Raw genomic sequence first — 10,000 nt, forward strand, 5'->3', positions numbered from 1 at the left:
ACACTAGATCGCGTGTTAGACTCAGCCCTAGCTTGGGGGATTCGTCTTGTCGCGAGACGAGACCCCCGCGGCTGGGCGCCAGGGGCACGTGTGCCCGTTTCCCGTGCTGTGTTTTTGTCTTTCCTTTTTTTTTCCGTTTAGTACATCTGGGCGTATCGGTTGGGCCGGGCAGCCACCCCCCCAAGGGCGCTGCATTGTGTGCGGCGGACTGAGGCGTATCGGTTTTGCGGGGGGCCCCACCTGCCGCCGGCGTGGGTGCTGCGATGGGTGCCGCGGCGGCGGCCGGGCGCGCAGTCTACTGCCGCTCTACAGCGTATCACTTTGCGGCCGGCGTCGGCGTCGGCCGGAGTGTGGTCCGCCTTCGTCGTGGCCCGCGCCCCCTGGTAGCATAGCGTCCACCGCAGTACGGTGAACTACAATACCCCGCACACTATGGATGTGAAATAAAATATAATAACACATGATGCTTCGTAAGAAAATAGACTTGGGATAGGGTGTGTCGTTGGCAAGTCCCCGGGGCGGTTAGTGTGGGTGGTGATAAGTCGTTAGGGGAGGGTGAGGGTACGGCCACCTATGGGAATGTGCGTGAACTGCGCGAGGCAGAGTGGCAAAACACGGCATCGCCATCTATGAAGATAGGACGGAAGCACGTGCAATGCCGACAGTACGTGCGACATGACGTGGTGCAACGACGGTACCGCCACCTGGGGGAGGCCACGCGGACTAAGCCATGTATGGGGCCCACAGTGCTCATTTGCCGAGCCCACCCACACAAAACCTGCACCCCCCTCCAGCGCAGGAGCCGCAACCCGGGTGCGTACGCCGCACCAAGTGCTCCACCCGCGACCGTACGTGCCCCGCCGAAATCGCAACTCCGGCGGATGAACGGCGGACTTTTCTCGCAGTCGTAAGTTGCAATCCACCCCTATATCTTGCGCCTCATGAAGAGTTATATCAAGTATGCCAAATTCCCGCTGTCCCTATACATGCAGTAAGTTCGTCGTGGGCGCTGGCCGGCAGGCCGCGAGACGTGACGCCCGGCGGCAAAGAGTGCTCCTCTGAGGATATAGATGTTCCGTTCCGCCGCACAATGGTGACGGTGACCGCTGCCTGCGGTGGCAACGCTGGGCACAGTCGATACTCGCCGTGTGGTGGAAGGTAAACATTATGCGGTACATCAGTACTTTCCTAATAGTTCGGTCGTCTCACGGCACTGCTTAGTAAATGATGCAAGGCCAAATATAGATGATTTATGCGAATGTCCCTATACGTGCTGTAAGACTGGGCACACAACGTGAATCGCACGTCAGCCAGACACTCGAACATGCACCACTCTCGGCTGCAACGGAGACACACAATACGTAAACATCTGGAATGCGACAATGTCGAGTGCATCCTCTCTGCCACATTGCACCGTCGACACTATGATAACCAGAGCAGTAGGTCCACCTATAAAAGCACAATACCCCACTCCTCCGACAACTACCATTGCTCAGATAAATCAACACCACCAACACACATCCTACACAGAGGGGCACCAAATATCATCCCCCGCCCTCGTGTTATACCACATGAAAAATTGCAGAAGTGAGAGACACACATCCGCCAGCCTCTTGCTACAAGCATCGAACCGACGTGACGTATCTGACGGTGACTCAGGCATCCGTGTACTGCCACCACTATCCACCCCCCCCCCCTCTCTCTCTGCCCCCTTCCCACACAATACCAAATTTAACCAACTTTATCGCTTAACCTAACTGTGGCTGTACCAGTTTATCGCTTAACCTAACTGTGGCTGTACCAACACTAGATCGCGTGTTGTGGCTGTACCAGTTTATCGCTTAACCTAACTGTGGCTGTACCAGTTTATCGCTTAACCTAACTGTGGCTGTACCAGTTTATCGCTTAACCTAACTGTGGCTGTACCAGTTTATCGCTTAACCTAACTGTGGCTGTACCAGTTTATCGCTTAACCTAACTGTGGCTGTACCAGTTTATCGCTTAACCTAACTGTGGCTGTACCAGTTTATCGCTTAACCTAACTGTGGCTGTACCAGTTTATCGCTTAACCTAACTGTGGCTGTACCAGTTTATCGCTTAACCTAACTGTGGCTGTACCAGTTTATCGCTTAACCTAACTGTGGCTGTACCAGTTTATCGCTTAACCTAACTGTGGCTGTACCAGTTTATCGCTTAACCTAACTGTGGCTGTACCAGTTTATCGCTTAACCTAACTGTGGCTGTACCAGTTTATCGCTTAACCTAACTGTGGCTGTACCAGTTTATCGCTTAACCTAACTGTGGCTGTACCAGTTTATCGCTTAACCTAACTGTGGCTGTACCAGTTTATCGCTTAACCTAACTGTGGCTGTACCAGTTTATCGCTTAACCTAACTGTGGCTGTACCAGATTATCGCTTAACCTAACTGTGGCTGTACCAGATTATCGCTTAACCTAACTGTGGCTGTACCAGTTTATCGCTTAACCTAACTGTGGCTGTACCAGTTTATCGCTTAACCTAACTGTGGCTGTACCAGATTATCGCTTAACCTAACTGTGGCTGTACCAGATTATCGCTTAACCTAACTGTGGCTGTACCAGTTTATCGCTTAACCTAACTGTGGCTGTACCAGTTTATCGCTTAACCTAACTGTGGCTGTACCAGTTTATCGCTTAACCTAACTGTGGCTGTACCAGTTTATCGCTTAACCTAACTGTGGCTGTACCAGTTTATCGCTTAACCTAACTGTGGCTGTACCAGTTTATCGCTTAACCTAACTGTGGCTGTACCAGTTTATCGCTTAACCTAACTGTGGCTGTACCAGTTTATCGCTTAACCTAACTGTGGCTGTACCAGTTTATCGCTTAACCTAACTGTGGCTGTACCAGTTTATCGCTTAACCTAACTGTGGCTGTACCAGATTATCGCTTAACCTAACTGTGGCTGTACCAGATTATCGCTTAACCTAACTGTGGCTGTACCAGATTATCGCTTAACCTAACTGTGGCTGTACCAGATTATCGCTTAACCTAACTGTGGCTGTACCAGATTATCGCTTAACCTAACTCAATTTGTCCCTTAACCTAACTCAATTTGTCCCTTAACCTAACTCAATTTGTCCCTTAACCTAACTCAATTTGTCCCTTAACCTAACTCAATTTGTCCCTTAACCTAACTCAATTTGTCCCTTAACCTAACTCAATTTGTCCCTTAACCTAACTCAATTTGTCCCTTAACCTAACTCAATTTGTCCCTTAACCTAACTCAATTTGTCCCTTAACCTAACTCAATTTGTCCCTTAACCTAACTCAATTTGTCCCTTAACCTAACTCAATTTGTCCCTTAACCTAACTCAATTTGTCCCTTAACCTAACTCAATTTGTCCCTTAACCTAACTCAAGTTGTCCCTTAACCTAACTCAAGTTGTCCCTTAACCTAACTCAAGTTGTCCCTTAACCTAACTCAAGTTGTCCCTTAACCTAACTCAAGTTGTCCCTTAACCTAACTCAAGTTGTCCCTTAACCTAACTCAAGTTGTCCCTTAACCTAACTCAAGTTGTCCCTTAACCTAACTCAAGTTGTCCCTTAACCTAACTCAAGTTGTCCCTTAACCTAACTCAAGTTGTCCCTTAACCTAACTCAAGTTGTCCCTTAACCTAACTCAAGTTGTCCCTTAACCTAACTCAAGTTGTCCCTTAACCTAACTCAAGTTGTCCCTTAACCTAACTCAAGTTGTCCCTTAACCTAACTCAAGTTGTCCCTTAACCTAACTCAAGTTGTCCCTTAACCTAACTCAAGTTGTCCCTTAACCTAACTCAAGTTGTCCCTTAACCTAACTCAAGTTGTCCCTTAACCTAACTCAAGTTGTCCCTTAACCTAACTCAAGTTGTCCCTTAACCTAACTCAAGTTGTCCCTTAACCTAACTCAATTTGTCCCTTAACCTAACCCACGTTGTCCCTTAACCTAACTCAAGTTGTCCCTTAACCTAACTCAAGTTGTCCCTTAACCTAACTCAAGTTGTCCCTTAACCTAACTCAAGTTGTCCCTTAACCTAACTCAAGTTGTCCCTTAACCTAACTCAAGTTGTCCCTTAACCTAACTCAAGTTGTCCCTTAACCTAACTCAAGTTGTCCCTTAACCTAACTCAAGTTGTCCCTTAACCTAACTCAAGTTGTCCCTTAACCTAACTCAAGTTGTCCCTTAACCTAACTCAAGTTGTCCCTTAACCTAACTCAAGTTGTCCCTTAACCTAACTCAAGTTGTCCCTTAACCTAACTCAAGTTGTCCCTTAACCTAACTCAAGTTGTCCCTTAACCTAACTCAAGTTGTCCCTTAACCTAACTCAAGTTGTCCCTTAACCTAACTCAAGTTGTCCCTTAACCTAACTCAAGTTGTCCCTTAACCTAACTCAAGTTGTCCCTTAACCTAACTCAAGTTGTCCCTTAACCTAACTCAAGTTGTCCCTTAACCTAACTCAATTTGTCCCTTAACCTAACTCAATTTGTCCCTTAACCTAACTCAATTTGTCCCTTAACCTAACTCAATTTGTCCCTTAACCTAACTCAATTTGTCCCTTAACCTAACTCAATTTGTCCCTTAACCTAACTCAATTTGTCCCTTAACCTAACTCAATTTGTCCCTTAACCTAACTCAATTTGTCCCTTAACCTAACTCAAGTTGTCCCTTAACCTAACTCAAGTTGTCCCTTAACCTAACCCACGTTGTCCCTTAACCTAACCCACGTTGTCCCTTAACCTAACCGACGTTGTCCCTTAACCTAACCGACGTTGTCCCTTAACCTAACCGACGTTGTCCCTTAACCTAACCGACGTTGTCCCTTAACCTAACCGACGTTGTCCCTTAACCTAACCGACGTTGTCCCTTAACCTAACCGACGTTGTCCCTTAACCTAACCCACGTTGTCCCTTAACCTAACCCACGTTGTCCCTTAACCTAACCCCACGTTGTCCCTTAACCTAACCCACGTTGTCCCTTAACCTAACCCACGTTGTCCCTTAACCTAACCCACGTTGTCCCTTAACCTAACCCACGTTGTCCCTTAACCTAACCCACGTTGTCCCTTAACCTAACCCACGTTGTCCCTTAACCTAACCCACGTTGTCCCTTAACCTAACCCACGTTGTCCCTTAACCTAACCCACGTTGTCCCTTAACCTAACCCACGTTGTCCCTTAACCTAACCCACGTTGTCCCTTAACCTAACCCACGTTGTCCCTTAACCTAACCCACGTTGTCCCTTAACCTAACCCACGTTGTCCCTTAACCTAACCCACGTTGTCCCTTAACCTAACCCACGTTGTCCCTTAACCTAACCCACGTTGTCCCTTAACCTAACCCACGTTGTCCCTTAACCTAACCCACGTTGTCCCTTAACCTAACCCACGTTGTCCCTTAACCTAACCCACGTTGTCCCTTAACCTAACCCACGTTGTCCCTTAACCTAACCCACGTTGTCCCTTTGCCTAACATAGTTCACTGCTCGGAATCTCTGGTGTCGTTGTTATCCTCATGTAGATGTCTTGCGAGTGTTGCTTACTTTCCACATATTCCTGCTATCCACTGTCAATTGTACTGCAATAGGACTATATCGCCGACCCCCCCCCTCCCCCCCCTCTGTCCCCCTCTGTCCCCCTCTTTGTGTCTCTGTCCTCTCAAGCTGGTCGGTCTGGCGTTTGAGTGTTAAATGAGCCTCGCAGCTGTTCAGTTGCATTCAGATGTCGACGCCCTCAGTGTACGTCGTGGTATGGTCTGTGTCCATTGTCCGCTGATGTCGTACGCGTAACCCACACGCTGTACCGATCATCGGTCGTTACGTACAGAGTGAAGTAGTGTGATACGTGTGACCGTACGCTGGCTGTGCCCAACGGTGTCGAATCTCAATTTCCATATGTTGTGCTTGATGCTACTTGTCTCGTCTCCCAATAACAGCTAGGTTGCACTGTGGTACGCCGTAGAGGCGTGTGGGAGGAACGTACGAACGCATTGTATGTCACCCTGGGTCGCTGGGGGTGGTGGTGCGGTGAGTCAGGTCAGGTCAGGTCAGCGTGAGCCGTCTGATGTAGTGACGCGTGTATTCCGACTTTGTCGTATTGCCTCACACAAAGTGCTACCCTGGTGGACCGCGTTCCATATCTGGGACATGCCGCAGATGCCGGTTGACAGTGGATCGCGGAAGGTACATCGCATACGTGCGCGGGCCACCTTCCACGTGTTCTCTTCTGCACATGTCGCAGTGTGTATGTGGTCTGATGTAGCGTGTCGTGACACATGACATCCTGGCATGCAAGAATTGTTGAATTCGCAAATGTAGGTGGACATCTACGTTTACTGCCCAAGATACGCAAATGAACTGGAAATCCGTTGTTGAGCGGTTGTTCACGCTGGAGGTGAATCTGTGATGGCGACGATCGGTACAGCTATTAACCGGTTGTTTCAGCGGTACCCGCCACATCCACACGCGTGACTAGGCCCATGTGGGTATGAAGCGATACGCGGCGGTGGCTTGGTGGGACTGTTCCCGGCCGGTGAAGGGGGGCCGCCCGGCGTGTTGGCCGCGCGCTGCGTGGGCGCACGCGCAACAGGCGGCTGGTGGGGGGCGCCGAGTGGCAGGAGCGCCAGCCGACGGGCCCGGCAGGCGGCGCAGCTACGCTGCGGCGCACCCTGCACGCGGCGCCTGGCGGCCAAAGTTGGTTCAGCCGAGCCCGGTGCGAAGCGCGGTGGACATCTGCAGTGTGCTGGTCTGATTGAGGACTGTGTGCGTTGAGGATGCGCCGCCGCCTGGCACTCGGCGCCGCGACGCCGTCTGCTGCTCGGTCGCCCCAGCGGTTCTCGCAGGTGGTTTGTATCGCAGTTGTGCGGACGTGTTGGCGCGTGCGCTGTGCTGGGAGAGTTCGCTTCTGCACCCAAGTGGGGCTTTGCCCTTGTGTGGCGCTGGCGTTGGAGCTGCCGGTCACCATAGGTGGCGCGTGTTGTCTCCCGCCGGCAATGCCACGACAGCACGCTCCCGGGCCTCTGTCGGCAGCGGCAAGCTCAGTTGGGAGCAAGGGTGTTCGCACTAAAACCGTCTACTCGCCTAACTCCGGGCGATTGCGCCTCTCTCGAAACCGACCAAGTACCTAGGACGGCGCTGCGCGCCGCCGGGACCTGAGAGGGTTTCGAGGTGTATCGTGCAGGGGAGCTCGGCCTCCTCCTGTTTGCAGAATAATTGAGCGGACGCTTGCGTGTTCGCGCGGGCCCCCGGGACACACTCCCGGGCGGCCGGCTGCTCAGCTCTAGTTGACGCAGCTCCCTGGTTGATCCTGCCAGTAGTCATATGCTTGTCTCAAAGATTAAGCCATGCATGTCTCAGTACAAGCCGCATTAAGGTGAAACCGCGAATGGCTCATTAAATCAGTTATGGTTCCTTAGATCGTACCCACGTTACTTGGATAACTGTGGTAATTCTAGAGCTAATACATGCAAACAGAGTCCCGACCAGAGATGGAAGGGACGCTTTTATTAGATCAAAACCAATCGGATTGGCTTGTCTGGTCCGTTTGCCTTGGTGACTCTGAATAACTTTGGGCTGATCGCACGGTCCTCGTACCGGCGACGCATCTTTCAAATGTCTGCCTTATCAACTGTCGATGGTAGGTTCTGCGCCTACCATGGTTGTAACGGGTAACGGGGAATCAGGGTTCGATTCCGGAGAGGGAGCCTGAGAAACGGCTACCACATCCAAGGAAGGCAGCAGGCGCGCAAATTACCCACTCCCGGCACGGGGAGGTAGTGACGAAAAATAACGATACGGGACTCATCCGAGGCCCCGTAATCGGAATGAGTACACTTTAAATCCTTTAACGAGTATCTATTGGAGGGCAAGTCTGGTGCCAGCAGCCGCGGTAATTCCAGCTCCAATAGCGTATATTAAAGTTGTTGCGGTTAAAAAGCTCGTAGTTGGATTTGTGTCCCACGCTGTTGGTTCACCGCCCGTCGGTGTTTAACTGGCATGTATCGTGGGACGTCCTGCCGGTGGGGCGAGCCGAAGGGGTGCTTTCGCGTCCCGAGGCGGACCCCGTTTAAATCCTACCAGGGTGCTCTTTGTTGAGTGTCTCGGTGGGCCGGCACGTTTACTTTGAACAAATTAGAGTGCTTAAAGCAGGCAAGCCCGCCTGAATACTGTGTGCATGGAATAATGGAATAGGACCTCGGTTCTATTTTGTTGGTTTTCGGAACCCGAGGTAATGATTAATAGGGACAGGCGGGGGCATTCGTATTGCGACGTTAGAGGTGAAATTCTTGGATCGTCGCAAGACGAACAGAAGCGAAAGCATTTGCCAAGTATGTTTTCATTAATCAAGAACGGAAAGTTAGAGGTTCGAAGGCGATCAGATACCGCCCTAGTTCTAACCATAAACGATGCCAGCCAGCGATCCGCCGCAGTTCCTCCGATGACTCGGCGGGCAGCCTCCGGGAAACCAAAGCTTTTGGGTTCCGGGGGAAGTATGGTTGCAAAGCTGAAACTTAAAGGAATTGACGGAAGGGCACCACCAGGAGTGGAGCCTGCGGCTTAATTTGACTCAACACGGGAAACCTCACCAGGCCCGGACACCGGAAGGATTGACAGATTGATAGCTCTTTCTTGATTCGGTGGGTGGTGGTGCATGGCCGTTCTTAGTTGGTGGAGCGATTTGTCTGGTTAATTCCGATAACGAACGAGACTCTAGCCTGCTAACTAGTCGCGTGACATCCTTCGTGCTGTCAGCGATTACTTTTCTTCTTAGAGGGACAGGCGGCTTCTAGCCGCACGAGATTGAGCAATAACAGGTCTGTGATGCCCTTAGATGTTCTGGGCCGCACGCGCGCTACACTGAAGGAATCAGCGTGTCTTCCTAGGCCGAAAGGTCGGGGTAACCCGCTGAACCTCCTTCGTGCTAGGGATTGGGGCTTGCAATTGTTCCCCATGAACGAGGAATTCCCAGTAAGCGCGAGTCATAAGCTCGCGTTGATTACGTCCCTGCCCTTTGTACACACCGCCCGTCGCTACTACCGATTGAATGATTTAGTGAGGTCTTCGGACTGGTACGCGGCATCGACTCTGTCGTTGCCGATGCTACCGGAAAGATGACCAAACTTGATCATTTAGAGGAAGTAAAAGTCGTAACAAGGTTTCCGTAGGTGAACCTGCGGAAGGATCATTACCGACTAGACTGCATGTCTTTCGATGTGCGTGTCGTGTCGCGCAACACGCTACCTGTACGGCAGTGGCCGTGCGCCGCGTGCGGAACCACGCGTGCCTCTCAAAACTAGCGGAAGTGTTGTTGTTGTTGTTGTTGTGTGGTACGAGCGCTGAAGCTCTGGAGCGGCTGGCCTGCGGTACCTGGCGCCTGGCGCCGGTTTTGAATGACGTTCGCCCGAGTGCCTGTCCGCTCCGGTGTGGAGCCGTACGACGCCCATCGGCTGTGAGGCCGTTGGACACAAAAAAAATAGTGGAACAGGGGCCGTCAGACGCCTCAGTCCCGCAAATGCTACTGTCTTGAAAGAGACAGTGGGAGACTGAAAAGGAAAAGATCACCCAGGACGGTGGATCACTCGGCTCGTGGGTCGATGAAGAACGCAGCAAATTGCGCGTCGACATGTGAACTGCAGGACACATGAACATCGACGTTTCGAACGCACATTGCGGTCCATGGATTCCGTTCCCGGGCCACGTCTGGCTGAGGGTCGGCTACGTATACTGAAGCGCGCGGCGTTTGTCCCGCTTCGGAGACGTGGGAGTGTCGTGGTCGCCTGTGTGGCCGGCCGCGTCTCCTTAAACGTGCGATGCGCGCCCGTCGCCTGGCGGTTCGCATACCGGTACTTTCTCGGTAGCGTGCACAGCCGGCTGGCGGTGTGGCGTGCGACACCTCGTACAACGACCTCAGAGCAGGCGAGACTACCCGCTGAATTTAAGCATATTACTAAGCGGAGGAAAAGAAACTAACAAGGATTCCCCCAGTAG

The 10,000-nt window shown here is 51.4% G+C and overlaps 3 non-coding genes across 3 annotated transcripts in view; all 3 read left to right on the forward strand.

Moving 5' to 3' along the window:
* The first annotated feature begins 7,306 nt into the window (after positions 1–7,306).
* LOC126322668 (small subunit ribosomal RNA) lies at positions 7,307–9,200 on the forward strand. Its single transcript, XR_007559123.1, has one exon. It is a non-coding gene; the product is annotated as a small subunit ribosomal RNA (ribosomal RNA).
* A 371-nt stretch (positions 9,201–9,571) lies between these two features.
* LOC126322667 (5.8S ribosomal RNA) lies at positions 9,572–9,726 on the forward strand. Its single transcript, XR_007559122.1, has one exon. It is a non-coding gene; the product is annotated as a 5.8S ribosomal RNA (ribosomal RNA).
* A 188-nt stretch (positions 9,727–9,914) lies between these two features.
* The window catches only part of LOC126322670 (large subunit ribosomal RNA), a 4,222-nt gene continuing 4,136 nt past the window's right edge, over positions 9,915–10,000 (forward strand). The window contains exon 1 of the ribosomal RNA XR_007559125.1: positions 9,915–10,000. This exon is cut by the window's right edge and continues 4,136 nt beyond it. This is a non-coding gene — a ribosomal RNA (large subunit ribosomal RNA).

Source organism: Schistocerca gregaria, unplaced genomic scaffold (assembly GCF_023897955.1).
Source record: "Schistocerca gregaria isolate iqSchGreg1 unplaced genomic scaffold, iqSchGreg1.2 ptg000825l, whole genome shotgun sequence".
Lineage (NCBI taxonomy): Eukaryota > Metazoa > Arthropoda > Insecta > Orthoptera > Acrididae > Schistocerca > Schistocerca gregaria.